The sequence below is a fragment of the Canis lupus genome, chromosome 13 (genome assembly GCF_048164855.1).
Source record: "Canis lupus baileyi chromosome 13, mCanLup2.hap1, whole genome shotgun sequence".
Taxonomy (NCBI): Eukaryota; Metazoa; Chordata; class Mammalia; order Carnivora; family Canidae; genus Canis; species Canis lupus.
Genome location: NC_132850.1, coordinates 6,474,933 through 6,495,770, shown reverse-complemented (window position 1 = coordinate 6,495,770; position 20,838 = coordinate 6,474,933). Strand labels below are relative to the sequence as shown.

The following is a 20,838-nucleotide window of genomic DNA, read 5'->3' as shown; positions in this document are numbered from 1 at the left end:
TGTATCTAGTGGGCATGATACAAAAATGGTACATGGGTCAGAGGATAGCAACATCATGACTTCCTGTGGCCTGTCAAGTTTGTCCAGGGGTACAGAGAACAGGATTCAGACCCAGGGAGAGGACAAAACTGGATGGGGACTAGGTGCATTCGTGCTCCAGACAGATGGGCTGGTATGCAGGGCAGGACTCTGTCTCCAGCTAGGACCTGGGAGACACAACCAGGAAATCAATGCAGAAGGTGGCATAAACCAAGGCAATAACACAGGGGCTGGCAATGAGGACTGCAGTCTGGGGGCCTGTCCAGCTTGTGCCTGCAGAGGGAGAAGCTGAGAAGGATGGAGCCTGCAAAGAATGGAGATCAGGATGGGCTGCAGTCTGGATGCAAGGAAAACAGGATGCAGATGGTAGCTGGGGAGTGGACACAGAAGGAGAAGCAAATACCCTCTGTGGGTTGGGCATCAAGAAGGGCTGCAGGTAGAAGGTTATGAGAGGAAACCAGATGAATGTGGGGAAGGGTCGGTACTGGCACGGAGCACCATGTAGAAGAGCTCCAGGAGGCCAGAGACGGTGTCACCTGGCACAGCGGTCTGTCTCCTTAGGCTCTGTTCTGCTTGTTGAGGCCCTGTTTCCTGCCTTTTTTTTTTAAAGAGTTTATTTATTTATTCATGAGAGACACAGAGAAAGAGGCAGAGACACAGGCAGAGAGAGAAGCAGGCTCCATACAGGGAGCCCGACATGGGACCTGATCCCGGGTCTTCAGGATCACGCCTTGGGCCGAAGGCAGGTGCCAAACCACTGAGCCACCCAGGTATCCCTGTTTCCTGCCTCTTTTTTTTTTTTTAAATATCTATTTATTTATTTATTTTATTTATTTATGATAGTCACAGAGAGAGAGAGAGAGGCAGAGACACAGGCAGAGGGAGAAGCAGGCTCCATGCACCGGGAGCCCGATGTGGGATTCAATCCCGGGTCTCCAGGACCACGCCCTGAGCCAAAGGCAGGCGCCAAACCGCTGCACCACCCAGGGATCCCTGTTTCCTGCCTCTTAAGGAAAATAGATACAGGATCATCCAGAGCTCAGGCTTGTTCTGTACTAAGCGATCATTCCCACTGCCCACCTACTGTTGGTCAGCCTGAGGAGTTATGGGTTTGAGGCTGGAGGGGATGAGGAGGGCAGGGAGATCATTACTACAGTGGCCCCCGGCAGCTCTGGGAGCCTCAGCGATGCCCACTCCCTAGCCCCCTGCACCAACGGCAGCAGGAACCTAAACAGGCAGGCTGAGCAGATACAGGTCCCCGGCACATCATTCCCAGCTCCAGCGCCAGGAGGCCAGCGAGCAAACAAACAGCCAGCAAATGTGTCCCTGTGCCCCGGGGTCAGCCTGCCGCAGTGGCTACACCTGCTTTGGCAAAGCAGTTACTTTGAAGCCAGCCTGATGCAGAGAGCGTACAGCACTCAGGAACAAAATTGGGGGGTTTAATGATGTGAAATAGCTCCGTGTGTAATCTGGGTGCACGGCAAGGGCTGCTGAGAGACTCTAAAAGCTTCCCGGGCCGGCCTGCCTCTGAGGCTGGCCCATTATGTTGTTTGCCGCCTTGTGATCAGGGTAAAGCCAGCCCCTGCCAGCCTTAGCTGCATGCACACTCCTCCGTTCCCCCCAACCCCAGGCGCCCACGGGGCTCCCAGCACGGGTCATCGGGCACAAGGTTGGCTGCCCCAGCAATTCTTAGATAAATCAATTAGGATAAATGAGCTTAGTGATGTATGATGCCCTTGCTCCACTGCGTGCCTTCTGAACTATTAGTTCTCCGGAGAAGATTAATTACGGGACTGCCATGCTAATGCTCTTTTAATGGAATCTGTTATTTAAGTTTAAGAGCAGATATCGAATGTATGGGAGTTAGATACCTGTTCTGTGCATCCCAAATCAGAAGCGATGGATAGAGCTAACCTCGGGACCCACCTGTTGAAACAGGAGACCTAATAATCACTCTGAACCCTGCAGAAGGTTGCGTCAAGTCCTGGAAGGTTTCCCTGGAATTGATCGCGTGTATTTGTGCCATCAACTTTTCACTCTACTTGGACAGGAATTCTTATGTTGGTAGAAGGAGAGTAGAAAAGTGGAAGAGCTGTTAAAGGGAAGAGGCTGGGTGAGCCTAAATAAGCCATAGAGTGGGAGGTAGACAGAAAGGACGTCTTTGATTTAGGGTCATACTGATAGAGATACAATATCATGAGCAAAGGAGGTCTTGGCCTTGCCCTGGATGGTCTAGTTGAGTATAGGAAGTCGTGTTTCCCAAGGGACATTGGCTAGTGATGAGAAGTGGACCGAGGCTAGAATAATGAGAGGTCAGAAAACTGAATCCTATGGAAATCGCAAGTAGCTCCCGGGAAATGTGGATGGGGAGAGGCCCTGGTTCTCAGCGCTGGCTGCTTCTTAGAATCCTAAGGAGAAACTTTTAGGAAATACCAATGCCCAGGCCTCCTTCCCAGAAATTCGGATTCCGTTGGCCTGTGGTGGATCCAGGCATCAGTAGTTTTTAGACTCTTCCCAGGTGATTCCAATGCACAGCCAAGTGCGAGAACCACCACTGTAAGAGATGTCACGGGGCGGTTGGGGTGGGGGGAGGTGGTGCAGGATGGCACTTACCACGTGCTGCTGCAGAGGACAGGACACACGTGGATGGGGGGAGTGCTTGTCCTCACACGTTGGAGGCCTGTGGTGGTGGGCCAGCCGAGATCGGGAATGGGGTGAGCCTGTGGGACGGGGTCTGGACCGAGCTCTGGCCCCTCTGTGGACGGTGTTAGAAATGGAGACCCAGGAAGAGCAACCAGAGAGAGGCACAGGGAGGTGGAAATAATTTGCAACCAACCTCACATTTGTCGACGGAAACTTCAAAGAAGAACACGGAGGGTCACCCACGTGGCCGGGATTCCTACACCCCTGGGAGGCCCACAGGGTTGGAGGTGGTGTGACAGGTGTTTTGGGGCAGAAGCAATGCTCCAGAGCTGTACACAAGGGTCAGAGGCAGCCCTGGCTGTGCACATTCACAGCTCCAGGGGCACAAGAGGCAGCACGAGCCTGCCCCCAGGAAGGAGGAGCCCGGGGCCCCGCTCTCCTGGACAGAAGTGGGTCCTGGAAGACTCGATCTGAACCGCAAGCCCCTCTGGCTGGGAGCAGGGGCAGCATTTTGGGAGAATGGAGTGAGTATTCCGTGAACACCTGGTGCAGGCCAGGCCCTGTGCAGGGGCTTCCCACCCTCATCCCTTTACTCCTACCAACAGCCCTACTAGTTGGGGGGAAGTTTTGAACACATATCATGTGTAGATGTGAAAACTGAGGACCAGAGAGCTTAAAAGCCCCACCTGGTCATACCTGGGCTCTGACTGCCAAGCTCCTTCTGGGGCCCCAAGTAAGGGCTGCTCTGCCGGCCTCCCGCACCCAGGACTGACGCCAGAAACAGCAGGTCCACTGGCTGCCGGTGGGGAGGCAGGAAAGAGACCCACACCCACCCGCTGCCAGGCCAGGCCTTCCCTCCCCGCCAGAAGACAGGAGACAGACTTGGTGGGTTTGAGGCAGGGGACCGGGGTACACAGGATGCTGGGGGTGGGGGGTAGGATGGAGGTGGAGCAGGAGCTCAGTGCTGTGCAGTGCCGGTTTCTCTAAGCCCGAGAGCTGAAGAAGCCTCAGCGACACCTGCCACATGGGAATGGCAGCCCTGTGCTGCCCCTGCCATGGGGGATGAGGTTTAGAGAATTACAGGCCCTGATCGAGTCCCACGAGTCCCACGTTGGGCTCCCTGCATGGAGCCTGCTTCTCCCTCCGCCTGTGTCTCTGCCTCTCTCTGTCTGTCTCTGTGTCTCTGCCTCTCTCTGTGTGTCTCTCATGAATAAATAAAATCTTTAAAAGAAAAAGAAAGAAAGAAAAATTACAGGCCCCAAATGGGGCCTGATGGGGGCTGGGGATGGAGGTGGAGGTGCTCCTGGGTGGGGCTGCTCTGGGGGCCTCATGGGGGCTGGGGGAAGAGGTGGAGGTGCTCCTGGGTGGGGCTGCCCTGGGGGCCTGATGGGGGCCCCCGGGGAGCGGGTAGAGGGAGGTGCTCCTGGTGACACAGCTGACTCCTCCATGTCCTCCTTTGCAAAGGTTCAGCAAACAAATGTGAGGCCGGTTACAAATTATTTCTGCCATCTTTCATACCATGGAGTTAACAGCTGGCTGAGCGACAATATATCAATTGTATAAATTTCTAGGGCATTTTCATGTTTCAATCTCCTTATGTATTTCTAGTTGACCAGACTTGTTCAAATTGCCATTAACTGCAATCCCATCACCTGGCTCACTGGGCAGGAAGGCAGTGGCTTGGGTTTAACTCCTCAGGGGCCACGGGCGGGAGAGGGGAGAGGTCTGGGACCATCAAGGCGTAGAGAAGGGCCTGCTGTTAGAAGTCAAACAGCTGCTTTAATCTGTAGACCTCATTCTTCGTTTTTTTCCCCTCTGGGGCCTCTGACGACCTTCCATCCAAATCTATATCCGCTCAGATCCTTCTCTCTTGAGACCCTGAAGCCACCTCCTGCCACATTGCCACACACACCAATGGCTGATAGAGTCCCACCAATGGCTTAAATACAGTCCCACTCCAAATTCAAAACCATGTCATAGATGGGGGGGAGGAGAGGTGCTGAGAAACCGGGGGGGGGGCCTCCATTTGGAAAAGTTGTAATCCAGTGTGATTTGGGGGAGTGGAGAAGAGGAGCATTAAGAACGTTTTAGAGTTGGAATAAAAATTGCTCAGATCTCATTCCCCATGCCTGGCACAGACCCTGGCACAGAGCTGGGACTAAGCAATGTTTCCGGAACAAGGGAATGAATGAATATAATCCAAAGACCACGCATGGGCTTGGAACCAGAGCACTGGCTTCAAATCCCGGTTCTACCTCGTTGGGATCTTGGGCCAATCGCTCATCTTTAATGGGCAGGGCATTCAGAGCAGGAAGAGGTCACAGGACCCCCTCCCCCAGTTTTCCAAAGGGAGAGGAAATCTCGTAGCTGTCAGTAATATGCTCGAACTGCCAAAAGCACATAAAGGAGCTACAGCAATTGTGAAACAGAAGTCACAGTTCTCTTTGTATGGCAATAATGTAAACCTCACAATTTTTAACTTCTAGATTTAAAAAAATAATAATAGTAACCCTTCCACGGTTATATCTAAGAAATCTGTAAGCCTCAAACATTGTGGCCATACACCCCCCCCCCCCACCGCCCTTCACCGCCACCTAAGGTCTGGGACATACACAATGCTAGGAGGGTGTTCATGACCGTCAGCCCAGCCGGGGTGGGTGCTCCCTTTTTTGCAAACAAGGAGGTGGCATCCAAGGAAGTACAGTTCATAGCTGATCAGGGGAAAGCTTCCGGAAACATGTGGAACAAGTCCAGGCAAACACAGGATTTGACTGCATGGAGATGGAGTAGGTTAGCAGGTAGGCCTTGGTGCTGGGCTGATGAGAACTAGGGCTAGTTGTTGGGTTCCATCCTCTCTCAGCCTCAGCCCAGCCTGGCTTTGAGAATAACAACCAAGTAGCAATCGTCAATTTATTGAGCAGATACTACATCCCAGGTACCGTGCCAATTACTGATAGGCCGAACCGCATTTAACCTTCATGACTTTCCCACAAAGCCGATGTGAGTGTATTCTGAGATGACGCCCAGTGATCCCCGTCTCTTGACGTTCACATAATAGCATCTTGTGTAATAATCTCTCCGCCTTGAGTGCAGGCTGGATCTGGTGATTTGCTTCTCTCTCTTTTTTTTTTAAGATTTTATTTATTTATTCATGAGAGACACAGAGAGAGAGGCAGAGGGAGAAGCATGCTCCATGCAAGGAACCCGACGTGGGACTCCATCCCCAGACTCCAGGATCATGCCCTGGGCCGAAGGCAGACGCCCAACCGCTGAGCCACCCAGGCATCCCTGGTGATTTGCTTCTCATGAATAATAATAGAAGAGTGCAAAAGTGATGGTGCATCACTTCTGAGAGTAGGTGATACAGGACTGTGACTTCATTTGCCCTCCCTCTCCCTCTCCCTCTCCCTCTCCCTCTCCCTCTCTCTCTCTCTCTGGCTTTCCATGATGAAGCAAGCTGGGAAGGCCCATATGGGAAGAAAACAAAGGACAGCTTCCAACCAAACACCGGTGCTGAAATGCAACCCTCAGTTTGACAGTCCTTGTGGAACTGAACCCTGCCAACACCCCGTGCATACATTAGGAAGTGGATCCTTCCCCAGCACAGCCTTCAGATGAAACCACAGCCCGGTGACAACCTGACTGTAAGACACCCCGAGTGGAGGACCCAGCTCAGCCTCGCCTGGCTTCCTGGTGCACAAAAACCTCAAGATAATGAATGTAAATGGTTTTCAGCTGCTAAATTGGGGGGTAGGGTTATGCAGCCGTAGGCAACTAATAACACTATTATTCCTATGGTATAGATGAGGAAACTGAGGCTCAGAGCAAACACCAAGCTTGCCTGGGGCCACACAGGGAGTCAGTGGATGAGGCCAGCTTAGAACCAAAGTCTATCTGACCTTGATGTCCACATTCTTGCCCACCATGCACCCCTGCCTCCTCTCTGGGGCCTGACCCTCCAAAGCTAATTGGCCTTCCCGTCACACGTCATGAGGCTCTGCATCGGCCTTTATGTACCCGTCCTTGGCCCTCCTATTCAGGGATGTGGCTCTATTGGGTTTTGAGGTTTCAGTCACTTCTGGGTGAGAAGCAGTTGAGGCACATTTGATCCCATGACTTCTGGCGCCACCTTGGATGTGCACACTGACTTTGTCCCTGCTTGGAGAAGGTGATGGTGTGCAAGACAGTGGCAAAGAAGCAGAGGGGAGGGAAGTGATGGCAAGGAGGTGGGAGAGTCAACGGCCACGTCCTTTGTAAAGCGCCCCTGTCACTTTCCTCGGCACCCCCAGCCCCCATTCCTGAGCACTGTACTCACACCACCCACCTTCTGGGTCTAGGTAGCTTTGCCAGAAGCATCTTGGCTGTACACATTTTTGCTGTATTTTTTATCACATAACTAATCGGCCCTAAGGCAATCTTGCCATCACGTGTAAAACCACAAAAAAATAAGGAACATTGTGTCCTAACGAAGGACATAATGAAACATGAATAATGAATAATATAATTTAAGACACTCTTGTAGGGGTGTTTGCAAGGTCCACTCAATTAGACGTCCGACTCTTGATTTCAGCTCAGGTCATGATCTCAGGGCGGTGAGAACGAGCCCCAAATGGGGCTCCGTGCTGGGTGCAGAGTCTGCTTATGATTCTCTCTCTCTCTCTTTTTTTTTTGTTTTGCTTACGATTCTCTATCTCCCTCTGACAACACCCCCTCAACTGCTCCCTCTCTCTCTCTCTCTATCTCTCACTCATTCTCTCTCTCTTCCTAAAATAAATAAATAAAAATTCTTAAAAGACTTTATTGCAGAATGCAAAGTATTTGAACACATTTAAGGTACATACAGATTCACAGCAATGCTGTGCCAATAACTGTTTTTATCTTGTGGCTTGTACCTTCGCACTCGTCTTCAGAGTCCTTCGGCCATAGAATTCTACATTTCTCTTTGCTCGTGGATGCGCCTTCTTGTCCAGCGTCGTACTTCTTCAATCTTCACTAACATTTCTTCCTTTGTGAGTATCTGTTTCCAGAATCTAGGCTGCATGTTTGCGTCGTGACATGAAAATCGCCTCTGCTGTTGTTGGTTCTTGGCGTTGTCACTTGTCCGTTGAGAGTCTCTCCAAAGTCCTCCGGGAGATGTGATGAGTTCACACTCGGCATCACAGTCCAGACCGTGACGAGGACTAAGATTTATATAATATAAAAACGGGAGGATGGTGTCAGTGGGAGAAATGAAAACAAACTGCCAACCAGTCAATGAAACCAAACTGTCAACCAGTTATTTTGTTTTTTAGCCTTTGGGGCAAAATTGCCTTACGCCGAATTAGTTACGGGACGAAAACGCTAGCAGCAAAGACACTTAAAGCAAAAATACTGGACGTACCTCCTTCCTGACCCCACCCTCATCGGCAGCTCCTCGGGAACCCCCAAAGCCACCTCAGCCCTCGGGGCCACCTCACCTGCCCCAGGTTGCTGAAGGTCTGAGCAGGCCAGCAGCACGTTTGCCCTTGCTCACGGCTCTTCCCCAGAGCAGATAGACCCACGGGCATCCCCAGTGGTCCAGAGCCAGGGAGCCGCCGTCAGCCAGACTTGCTTCCAATCCCTGCCCAACCATTCCTGTTCTGTGTGCCCCCAAGTCCTCTTGGGCCTCAGTTTGTTCATCTGCAAAATGGAAATAATAATAACAATCATAAAGTGCTTACTCTAGGACCTGGCATGGGTTCAACACTCAACAAGGGTACTAACCCTATTATAATTATGATTTCCTTATTTGTAAAACTGGGAGAGTTCTGTATTTCATGGAACTAACTACTCGTCGGCGTGAAACGTGCCCCTGTTGCATAGACCACTGAGAGGGACACACGCTCTCCGATGTAACCCCACCAACCCGAACATGTTTCCCACGTCTAAGACTGTATCTTAGCGACGCCTGGGGGGCTCAGTGGTTGAGTGTCTGCCTTCTGCTCAGGGTGTGATCCCAGAGCCCCAGGATCGAGTCCCACATCAATCTCTCTGCAGGGAGCCTGCTTTTCCTCCCTCTGCCTGTGTCTCTGCCTGTGTGTCTCTCATGAATAAATAAATAAAATTTTTTAAAAAGTCTATATCTTAGAATCAATGAATCAATGCGCTACAGAACGAGTGTCCACCTCGCAGAGCTGGTGTGGGATTGAATGGGGCAACTCCACGGCGCTCAATAAATGTTTATGGAGTGGATGGAGGCTGGACTCCCGTCCAGTGCTCTTCCCACGCGGCAGCCACTGCCCACGCTGCTCACGCTGAAGCTCACGCCAAAGCACCCACAGGGTAGCAGGACAGACGGACACAGAGGGGCCCTCCATGAGCCTACGCATTGCACAATCACTCGGCTCCAAGACCACCCCAGGGTGCCTCCTCTTCCACAGCGGTCTGAGCACGCCTCCTGAGATTGCCCCTCTTTGCCTCAGTTTCCTTCCATGGAGAATGGGGCTGAGGACTCCTCCTTCTCGAGACCACCATGAGAAGCCCTCAAGACGATGTCCATGCTCCGATGTGAGGGGCTTGTCTTACCAGAACGAGGTCCCCTAGACCTCTCTGCTACCCACCCGACCTCCTCCCAAGCCGGAGAAAGGTCAGCAACTTGTCCCTCCTGTCCGGTCCAGACGACCCCCCCCCAAAGCCAGTGTCTGCTGGGGCTCCGAGCCAGGAAAGGGGGCATCAGCTAGAGGTCTCGCCCAAAAGGCCACCTGAGGCTAGAATGGCACTGGCCCCTCTTGATGCTGCTTCCTTGGGAAGTTCTTCCCAGAATCTGCCTTCTGGCCCATCAGTAGCAGGAGCCCAGACTGCAGGCTGAGCAAGCCTAGTGAGTAAAAGCCGCTGGAGCATCCTCCAGGCAGGCCCTCGCTCAGGGCCAGGGGGGCCGGAGGGGGTCTGGGGGAGGGGAGAGATACCTGGCAGCCCAGGCTATACAGCCCTGTATCCCTAGGGCAGGACAAGCACTTCCGAAACTCAATAACTTGTCCAATTTTCCAAAATATGAGCTCAGGCTTCTCTGAATCCTGGTCTGTCTCCTAGGTGCCTGTTTCGGAGCGTCTGTCCCTCCCCGGCTACCTCCTGCTGTGGTGGCCTGAATGAGACCACTCTGCGCAGAGCCACTGAGGCAGAGTGAGCCCAGGCACCCCGCCCCCACCGCCACCCCACCCGCTGCGCAGAGACTCTGGCTCACCTAGGACCAGCTCGCAGCAGCTGCTTGGAAATAACAGTCCCCCTCTCTCCGTGATGATGAGCTCCTTATCTCTCTGTGCAAATTAGGAGCACTTCATGGTAATCCAGCCCCGCTCCCGCCTCAGCAGACTCTCCGAAATAAAAAAGCTGGAACTGAGTCATCAAACATTGAAGCTCCCCCACCGCCCCATCCCCCCAGTAGTCAGGCCTGTGAGGAGGGAGTGAGGCTCCAGGTCCGCCCCAGCCTGGGCCCTTCCCTGGGACACCCGGGTGTGTCCAAGAGTCCGTGTGCAGCCTCCCCGCGGGTCCTGGAGGGCCCCCCCCTCCCTGAACCAGCTCACACCCTGCAGAAGGCACCAATAATAATAACCACCATTTGCAGAGACATCAGGAGCAGCCAAGCCAGGCCTTGGGCCAAGTGCTCTGCAGGAGTTAGTGACCTCCCGGAAGCCTCAGGACAGCCCAATGAGTGGGGGTCTTAGCCCCATTTTTCAGATGGAGGCCAGTGGGTTAAGGTGCTGTGGCCGAGGTTGCGACCCCCGCAAGCGGCAGCCAAGAACCGCAGCTCCCCTGCCGCCTGCGCCCCCGCCACACATCCCTGGGGACAGTCAGGGCGCTGCGTCAGGGCCGCTGTCCACACACATTTGCAGAATTCGCCCACTCACACCCTCATGTGTCCAGGACTCGAAGCTAGATTTTTTTTTTCTCCCTCAAATGGACCCAAAAGGAATGTGAGATGGGCTGCGAACCAGGCGCCCAGGCTATAAAAGCGGAAAATCAATTTGTAAGGGAGGGAGCCGCGATCTCCCGGAGGGGCCTGGGAGGGCCAGCCAGCTGAGCAAGCCAGGCACCTGCCACCAACGCCCAGGGGCACCCCCGGGTGCCCGCGTGTGCTGCCCCCTGCGCCGGGGGGCAGGCCCCACGCAGCCCTGCACCCCTGCACCATTTCCAGATTGCGGTTGCCAACAGGTACCCGCTCCCACTTCCTGCTCCCCAGCGGCGGCCCCCTTGCAGGCACTGAATTCCAAATGCAGCAAAAAATAAATATTTTAAGGCTCTGTGGCCTGAGTCACCCAGAGTCTGGTGGCAGCTAATGCTTTGCAGCTGGCCCTGCCCACGGGCCTGCTTAGCATGCAATTAAGATGCAAAATAACATCCCTCAAAAGCTCCCCTCCGGGCCTCTCTGCTTCTCCCTTCAAGGCCCTCCTGGATTAAGAAGATTCTGGAACAGTGGGGATGCACTTCTCTCACCAACCTTATTGGAACAAGCCCCCCCCCCCCCCCCCGCCCCGCTGGGTTTATGGGCTTGGCTCAGAGCCCTGCCCTGTGGCCCTCACCGCCCCCCCCTCGCCAGCTCCCTGCAGACATCCCCCAGGCCACAGCACACTCGGTCTGGTCCAGAAATTCAGAATCCTTCACTGATGCCCCGTGGGCCTTGTTTGTAACCCAACCGGCCACGGAGACCTCCGCACCAGACCACCTGCCTGGCACCTCTTGAATCTGATCTCTCCCTTTGCTCATCCTCTCCAAGCATGTGGGCCCGCTGTCAAGCCCCCCAAACAAGCCAAACTCGTTCCTGCCTCAAGGCCTTTGCACTTGCTGTTCCTCGTTCTCGTGACCTGTCTGTGCCTGGCTCCTATTCAACCTTAAATATCACGTTTTCAGAGAAACCTACTGGGGCGCCTGGGTGGCTCAGGGGGTAAGCGTCTGTCTTCAGCTCAGGGGATGACCCCGGGGTCCCAGGATCAAGTCCCGCATTGGGCTCCCTGCATAGAGCCTGCTTCTCCCTCTGCCTGGGTCTCTGCCTCTCTCTGTGTGTCTCTCATGAATAAATAAAATCTTAAAAAAAAAAAAAACCTTCTTCGAGCACCCCATGTAATGAGAGGCACTGGCGAGGAACCGGGCACAACACCAGGCACTTTATAACCACCTAAGGGTCAGCAAGTGGAGGCATGGAGCTCATCAAGGACCACACAGGGAGGGGGAGGGTGCGAGCCCAGGTAGCCCAGCGACGCCGTTCCTGACCGAAGTGGCTTCCTTCCTCCCTGTCCCCCCCTGGCTGCCCCCTTCTATCTTTATTCAGTTATCTTGTCTGTCACCCCAGTTGAATGTCATTAGTTCCCGACTATGGAAGCTTCTTCTATCTTACTCTGTCCCATGTCCCCGGCGCTCACAGCAGTGCCTGGCCGGGGCAGGTGCTCAATACAGACGTCCTGGGTGGATGGATGGATGGATGCATGCATGCATGCATGAATGAATGAAGTGTTCTGATTGACTCCACCTCCTCCTGCCCTTTTTCCTATAGGGCTTTGAGTCAGACAAATGACCCACGCAAGGAGCACCTCGTCCCCTGCATATGGCACATGCGGGGTTTGCAAGGCCCAGGGGCTGAAGTGGCTCCTCAGGGAAAAGGTGGGTCAGCATCCGCATCAGGCTCCCTGATGTAGACTGTGTCCTGCAGTAGCTGGTTCCCGAAATACAAGAGAGACAAGGAAGCAAGTGGGTTTGAGGGCGGGGGGAGTGGGGGTCCCGGAACCACGCCGGGGTGGAGGGAAAGAGGGGGACCAAACTACGGAGGGAGCGCCAAGCCCGCCGGAGAGAACACACCAGTGGGCCAGCCAACAAGGCAACTGCTCAGGTCTCGGAGTTGGGAGATGGTCAGGAGGGAGGAAGCAGTCCCCGCTCAAGCCTCAGGACTGCCGTGTAGCACAACTGCCACCCAGCAGGACAGTTCTATGATGGGAGCCGGTGTGACGGCGAAGCTCTGACGTCCCTAGGTGACCACAAGGCACACAGGGGCCTGCAGGATGAGGCAGCTGTTGAAGAAATTTAATTAATCTTTTGGCTTCGTCAATGGAAGTATGATTTATAGGTGAAGGGAGGTGATTGGCTGCCCGCACCTGCTCCGGCCGGGCCTCCCTGCAGCCTTGCACACCCACACATTAGGAAGACCTTACAACTTTTGGATGTCCAAGGAAACAGCCCCAGGCCTGCTGGAGGAACCAGGGCCAAGCTGCTAAGGGGGGGGAGTAATCCAGAAGACCTCGACTTCTGTTTGTCATCCCTGAAGCCTGCCTGGAGACAGAGCCCACCTTGGTGAGGGGAGGAGGGTTTGAGTTCCAGGGTCTGCCCGGAGAAGGAATCTTGCCCTCTGGGTGGTGACAATCTTATCCTTAGGGGGAGGGATGGGGATGGGGTGACACCATGGCAGGAGGGTGCAGATGGCTAAGGGTCAGCCTGGAGGCAGGAGCTTTGCAGCACAGAGCGTGTCCCCGCATCGTATGGCCCAGGAGCTTGTTGGAAATGGAGACCCTCAGCCCCCAGACCTGCAATTCAGAATGTACATTTTAAGAAGAGCCTCAGTGAGCAGCAGTGGGCGGGAGGGTCGGAGGAGGAATCGAGGCCTGACGAGAGTGGAAGGCCCCTGTGGCCTGCACAGAGCGGCGTGGGGAGGAGCCTGGGTGCTGACCTGCTGCCTGTGGGGGGCCTGTGGGGGCCTGTGGGGCGCTGGGCGCTGGGGGGACTACCAGGAGAGGCTTTGAAATCATGGGAATAAGGGCGAGCTGCTCAAGGTCACAGAGCAAGGACTACACAGGAACAGAACTCCAGGTGCCTGGCCCCTGCTCACCTGCGCGTGCTGTGCGTGTGCGTGAGTGTGAGAGCGCGCGCTGTGTATAGAGGATGGCACGTGAGGACCTGGGGTGACTGGTGAGCGCCAGGGGCACGAATGCATGCGCCTGTGTGATCGTGCGCATCTGACTTGTGACATCCGTGCTCGTGTGTGTGTGTGTGTGTGTGTGTGTGAGTTATGGGGGGGGGATGGGGCGCTGCAGGGGGTAGCGGAGGGCCAGCCGTCCTGAGCAACACCCCGCCGAGCACCACCCGCAGCAGCAGTCCTCCGGGCCCCGGGCTGGGCTGGCTGCCCCGGCTGCCTCTGGGGAGGCGGCATGTCCTCTAGGGCTTCAGGGGGGCCGGGGCACCCAGGTTGCTCTTCTTGACTCACTGCCTCTGGCACTTCACGGGCTACCTCTGTCCCCTGCCTTCCGCTCCCACGTGCAAGTGGCAGGAGACAGGACAAGGCCAGGAGCCGCTGTGGCCGTCCCCTCCACCCCATCAGCCCTGCCACCGGGGAGGGGAGGGCTCTCTGGCAAAACGGACCAGAGTCCGAGCCCCACTGCTCGTGCCGGACAACCCCCAGCGCCCCTGCCCTTTGGCCTCTACTCATAGTCCTGACCCAGCCCGGGCCTCGTGTGCCTGGCCTCTGACTCGGTTTATCCGAAATATCCCCTCTCCCCTCCCTCACCTTGCCCCGCAGCAGCCACCCAGGCTCGGGCTCCAGACCAGAGCTCCCCTGTGCCCCCCACATGAGCTTCACCAGGAGGACCCCTCCGTCCAAGCAGATGCCCTGTGCTGGGCTTTCAGCCAACCTCTGGGACTGAGGGGGGGTGGGGGGCTGAGGGGCCCTGGGACACCCACAGCTTCCTCTCTCTAGGGTATGGACCCTGGATCCCAGGAGGTCAGCCCTGCTTCTGACCGCAGGCAAGGCACTCACCCTCTGCACCCTCAGTTTCCTCATCTGAAAAATGGGCGCATGATACCAAGGTCCAGGGACACTGTGACAGTGGGTCAGTGGGGTCCTCCCTGATGCCACCAGTGGTGAGCATGGCCCGAGGGTCAGGACGGGTCACAAGTGAGTGATGTAATCCTGGAAATGCCCAGTGGTGCTGGAGACTTGGCCCTCATGGGGCCCTCAGGCTCCAAGGAGCGTGAACAGGAGTCCAGGGATGGAGCCCGCGGATCTGGGACACCGGAGCCCCGGCCCCAAAAAGACGCAGGGCAGGAGCCTCAGACCCCGCCAGCTCCTTGCACAGAGTGGGGGGCAGCCGCTGGCATTAGAGGGAAGAAGCCAGAGGGGCGAGTTCAGGGGCAGGATCTAGGTGCCTTGCACAGCTGGGGCCCCAGGATTGTCAGCACGGGGTAGGCAGGCTGGCAGGGGCCCTGGAGGAAGGGGGTGCGGAGCTCAAAGAGGCTCTGGGCCTCATGGGGAGCCTGACTTGCCTGTCCTGAGCCGCCCTGGCCCCATCTGGCAAGCAGGGTCCCAACCCAGCCAGAAGGGCCCCTGGGGGGACAAAAGGCCGCGATGAGCAGCAGGAGCCTTGCAAGTGCCCCGGTGCTCCGCGCGTGCCAAGGCCCCACAGACACACAGCCTTCATCCCTTTTGCACAGCGCACGTCGCAGCTCCCTAGTAAGCACTTACTGTATGAGGAGGAGAAGAAGGGTTGACCCTGAAGCCCAACAGCCCAGGCTGAGTTGTCAGCCCTGGCCCATCTTAGGGCAAGCTGCGCGCCCTCCCAGGGCCTCGGGGGAGAGCAGAGGGCACCACTGGGCTCTGCAGGGGATCAAAGGGGCCGGAAAGAGTTCCACGGATGGGAGATGGCTCCTGCTGCTGTCGAGGCTGGCAGGGCCCAGCTCCCCGAGCACGCACATGTGCACGGACGTGCCCAAGGCTGCACACGCCCCCACCGGCCGGGAGCCCCAGAAAAGCAGGGCTGTGAGCCGCCTGGTCTGTCCAGGCGGTGCCTCATCCACAGCTCTTTCCCAATAAACGCCTGTTGGTGCAAGACAAGTAAATATTTGAGTTCAGTAGCTCGGAGGGTTCAGGGGCACTGTGGCCTCCTGTGCCTCCTGGAAGCTCTGGCTCCTGACGATCCTGCTTCTGCTTCTCCTGCTCCTCCTGCTTCCCCGCCCTTCCCAGCCTCTTCCAGCCTCTACTGGGTCCTACAGGCAAGCAGGGGCCAGCGTCGGCATAAGCAGAGTCTCGACTTCCTTCTTCCTGGGTGTGTGACCCTGAGCCACTTCTTTCTGCGCCCGTCTGGGTCTGTTCCTTCGTCTGTCCGCTGATGGTAACAGCCCCTCGGTGGCCAGCACGGCGGCTGTCCCCAGGGATGTGGCTCTTCTGGGCCCCAACCCCACTAGCCTTCACCCCTTGCTGACTCAGATCCGACCACAGCCCCTCCCGAGGCCATTTCCCCACCATGGAGCCTGGAAAGGTCGAGGCCACGATCCACAGCTTTCACACCAACTCCTGGCCCCCGTGGCTGTCGCTTCCCTCTAAACAGAGCCTCCCAAGCATCCTTGAGGACAAAGGCTGTGGCCCTTGCCTCCAGTCTCTTCCCAGACCCCCTCATCCTTCTCTGAGCATCTAAATGGCTGGTCTGAGAAGGCCCAGCTTCCCCAACCCCTCTGGGGCCCGCGGAGGGTCCCGATCCCCACGCGCGGGTGCCTGTGGCATGAGCACGTGTCAGGTTCACCTAAGTGTATGCACGTGGGAACTCGCTTGCACAGACTGGTCCGTGAGCACCGGGGCAAGGACAAATGTTCGCCCACATCCGTGTGGCTCTACACGCACGCAGGTTTGTCAGAGGCGCACACGCTCGAAGCGTTGACTGGAATGGGTGCCCCTGCCCCTGCCCCAGCACAGGACTGAGTGACCCCGGGAAACCACTATCAGGGAGAGTCCCAAGCCCGCACCATACCTGAACCCCCACGAAGAATACAGGAAAGGCAATGTAGGAATGAGGGCTTCAGGGCTGGAGGTGGGCCAGGCAGGGTTGGATGGGAGGGAAAGGCAGCCCTTCTACTCCCCCCACCCCCACCTCCCCATCCCACCCCCTACCCCCCAAGCCGGCCACTGTGCCCTCAGAACGCAGCCTCCGTCCCCCAGCAGCTGCCTCTCCTGCAGCCAGTGGAGCTGCTCAGCGCTGGCTCCCGGCAACATGCTGTTGCCACCTAGAGTCATCCCCGGGCATCTCCAGGCCCTGCAGGCTGCCAGCCCCACCCCCAGCTCCCCACGGGCTCCCACAGTTGGGGGGCGGGGGATCTGGGAGGGGACAGCTGGGCGTAGAAGGAGCCATCAGACAAGCGTAAGTCCGGGCTGGACACTGCTAGGCTGGGGCAGGAGAGCTAGGTTTCAGCCCTTGCTGAGTCGATAACTCTTTATGCGCCCTCGGGCCCATCCCTGGCTTCCCTGGGCCTCAGTTTCCCGGTGTATAAAAGGACAAACATTCACACATGAGGCTAGAGATACTCATGGGCATTTCTCTGGTGGGGGAGGCTCTGGGGTAGGACCTCGCAGGGAACAGAGGCCTTCCAAGGCCAGGCCTACGCGGCCACTGGAACTCATGCTGCTTGTGCCGCCGCAGTGGAGAGGCCGGTGCTGCCTTGGGTGGGAAGCCCAGCTACTCCTCCTCGCTCACTGCGGGACTTCGAGCCCCAGGCCCAGTCCTCCCTCCTCTTTACAATGGATGCGCACAGAACTCTTGGCACGGTCCCTTGGCCCCAGTGGGCCTCCAGGGGATGCTAACTGTGTCTAGCTACTCTCGCCCGCCCAAGGGGGCCAGAGATGGCTTCACGTGGGACCAGATAACACACATGTGCTTCTGCTGTGCTCCATTTTACCTGAATGGAATCTGCCAGAAGCTGAGTGAGGGGACAACTATTTCCCTGAATTGGAAGAATTTGGGTCACACGGTGGAAACCCTGGCAACCAGCTCCAAAAGGATGGGGGGGCAGGGAATGGGAGGTCCCTGGCTGCCACATCCCATCTACCTCCGGGGTGGTCTCCTAGACAACAGGAGAAGGGCACCTCCAGCCCAGGCCGCTCCCTCTCTGGGAGGCCAGCCCCAGGCTTCTCCCCTGCAGCCACCCAGGAAGGACTTGACCCACTGCCCCAGTCTCTCCACGCTGAGTCTGCCTGCCCGGCTGGCAAAGCTCCTCTACCACCCGGCGGAGGCCAGGAGAGGCTCTCTGGCCCTGGGTACCCGGAGCCACAAGGCTACAGCTGCAGCCCCTGGATCCTCACCACCGCCCTCCAGGCTCTGCCACGGGCTCCCTGATTGCTAATTTAGACTTTCCTGCCATCCCACGCAGGGGAATCAGGGGAAATCAAATTACCCAGTTATTCACTCTTTTTGTACAGCTGATGGGCTGATTAGCTGTCAATCACGGCTCGCATTAACATCTGACACTGTGTGCATAACAATTACCCGTCACATTAAGGAAACCTTTCCCTTTCTCTCTAAACGGAGAGAGGGGAGGGGAGCGACAGGGGAGAGGAGGAGGCAAAAGGAGGCACTGTTGAGAGAAGGAGGAAATTCAATCAGCATAATTAGCTCAATCAGAGGAGAGCATCACTCCACCAGCTGAGCCGAGCTGCCGGCCCTGCCAAGGCCCCAGGCTGACCACCTGCTCCCGGAGCCTCAGCCCATCTCGCCGTCCCGCCAGCTCCGGCCTCTCCCCGCAGCCCCAGCTCCATCCTGAAGAGCGGGCTCCTCTTCCCGTAAGTCAACCGCTTGGCCCCGCCTCCAGGCGCTCCGTGCTCCAATCAGGTGGGTCCATTCCTGCTTGCTTCTCTGGGATTGGTTCTGACTGAAGAAGGGGGAATATAAAGCTCCCAGGGCCGAGGCAGAGCGGTGGGAGGCGGGTGGGTGTTCGGCAGGGGCGGAGCTGGTCCCAGCCCATTGGCCCACGCACTGATGGGCCAGGCGTTGAGTTTGCCGAGTGCCCGGGGCAGGTGGGCCTCTTGTTACAGCTCTTGCTAAAGCTCTCCCATCACCAGGGCCACATCTCCTGAAGGATGCCCTCAGCCTCCTCAGCACAGACCTGAGGAGCACCTGACAGATAGGCCAAGTGAGGGACCCCATGATGCTGTTGCCCCTGGGGCGGTGGGGAGCGAGGGGGGGCTGTGGATGGAGTCAGGACGGTCCAGGCGGACGGAGGCCTGGGCTGCTGCACAGCCATCCCCATAACCCAGCTGTCCCAGCCAGCTCCCTGGACCTCTGAACGTCCTGCCCCAATGTGTCCCTTTGTGCAGCTGCCCTACCAAAAGGCCCCGGAGTGGGAGTCTTCACCAACAGAAACAGATTTATCTTGTCACAGCTCTGGAGGCTAGAAGCCCCAGATCGAGGTGTTGGCAGGGTGGGCTTCTCCTGAGGCCCCTTCTCTCCGCGGCTTGCACAGCATCGCCTTCTCTCTGTGTCCTGGCCTGGCCTTTCCTCCATGTGCACATTCCTGGTGTGTCCATACGTCTTATCTCTCCTTGTAAGGACACCAGAGGAATTGGATGAGGACCCACTCTCATGCCTCATTTTACCTTAATCAGCTCTTTAAAGGCCTTATGTCCAAATATAGTCACCTTCTAAGGTACTGGGGGGGATCAGAGCTTCAGCAAATGAATGGTGGGGGGGTTGCGAGGAGAGGCACAACTCAGCCCATAACAACCAGAGAACTAATAGGGACATTGTTGGTGTTAACAGCCGATACCTATAGCACTTACTTCATTCTGGACATGGCTCTACATGGTCTCCTGAAATCCTCCCAGAGCCGAGAGGGTCCTATGGGGTAGGTATTGCTGTTGTCCCAACTCTACCGTTAGGAACTGAGACACAGGGAGGTTAGGTAACCTGCCAAGTCGTGGGATTCAGCTCAAGCACACTCTCAGCAAGAACCTCATCTGCCTCTCTGCAAGGTGCTCAGAAGCTCACCGCCGGCGCAGATGGTCTCTCGAGCTCCGGGGAGCAAGCTGTCCCCTCACCCCGGGTCTAGTGGCCTCCATGGTAGGGCCGGCTCAGGTACTCTGAAGCCCAGGCCTGGTAGCTAGCCGTCTTCAGCCCAGAGAGCGCAGACACCGCCCCACAGCACCCAGGAGGGACCCCACGTGGAGCGGCAAGGAGCACCTCTGAACCTAATAGCCCCCAACACTTGCTGAGCCCCTGATAAGGCACCAGGCCCCGAGCTAAGTGCACTGCAGACATTATGTCGTTTAATTTCTTGTATCAACAGATGATCCAGAGTCCGGTTCTATGTCCATTCTCTCCCCTTCCCAGCAAGACTGACCTCAGTGACCTCAGGGTCACTTTGAAGCCACTGGGTTTTTGTTTTTGTTTTTTCAAGCATTGTAACTCATTTACTCATTCAAAAAAAAAAAAAAGAAAGAAAGAAAAATCATTAGTAAGTGCCTCGGTGCCACTGTCCTGGGTGTCAGATATGAATGGGTAAAACAATAGGAAGGATTCCTGCCTTTGGGAAGCCTGTAATCTCGTAGGTTCAGATGGAAAATGAACAAATATGGAAGTAAAGAAAAATGTGATAATTAGGAATTAGTAACAAGTGCAATAAAGAAATAAAACCAGGCAAGGGTTTGGGGGTGACTGATGGTGTGCAGCCACATTAGTTGGATTGGGCAGGGGATGCTTCCCTGAGGCGGCGATGTGGGAACTGAGATCCGAATAAGAAGGATCCAGTAATGAAGTGGAAGGGCAGCCAAGGCAGAGAAGACAATGAGTGCAAAGGCCCTGAGGCACATTATCAAGGGACAAAGTGAAGACCAGCTTAGGGAGAGTGCAGAGAATGGGAAGCCTGGCAGGAGCTAATAATGAGGTTCTCCCCCCAAGTCTACCTTCCCATCATCATGAAGGATAGGATGACAGTTCCTCCTAGCGTCTCTCTCCAGTCCTTCAACTGTAGTTTAAACCTCATCGCCTGACTCTGTCTCTGGTGAAATTTGAGAAATATCATCAGAGTGCCCCTCTCTGACAAAGCACATCCCACCCCCAAAACCAGGAGCCTTCCCCTCTTCCCTCAAGAATGTCCAGGTGGCATTTAAAGGGTGGCAACGGTTGGGCTGGAGGAAAAAAAAAAAAAAAAACCTCCTTTCCGATGTTCTCAGCTGCCTCCCTCCGTACACTGTCAGAGCGTGACAGGGAACATTTCTCGCCAAAGGTCCCCTCATGTTACTGCCTAAACACACTCATAAATCCTTGCCTGAACCCAGAAGCAAAGCCCTGTGTTTAAAATAAGAGAGGCGGGGAGCCCCATAGCGCGCCCTCCACCTCTCTCCGTTCCATTCCCCTCTCCTCTCCTTCCCAGCTCCCAGACGCAGAGAGTAGAAGAAACATTTCC

General features: G+C 56.1%; 1 long non-coding RNA gene across 1 annotated transcript; it reads right to left on the bottom strand.

Moving 5' to 3' along the window:
• Positions 1-7,464: 7,464 nt before the first annotated feature.
• On the bottom strand, positions 7,465-10,157 carry LOC140602115 (uncharacterized). The gene is made up of 3 exons (XR_012005115.1): positions 9,881-10,157; positions 8,139-8,340; positions 7,465-7,862 (listed from the first exon to the last, which is right to left on the bottom strand). It is a non-coding gene; the product is annotated as an uncharacterized lncRNA (long non-coding RNA).
• Between the last annotated feature and the right edge of the window lie 10,681 nt (positions 10,158-20,838).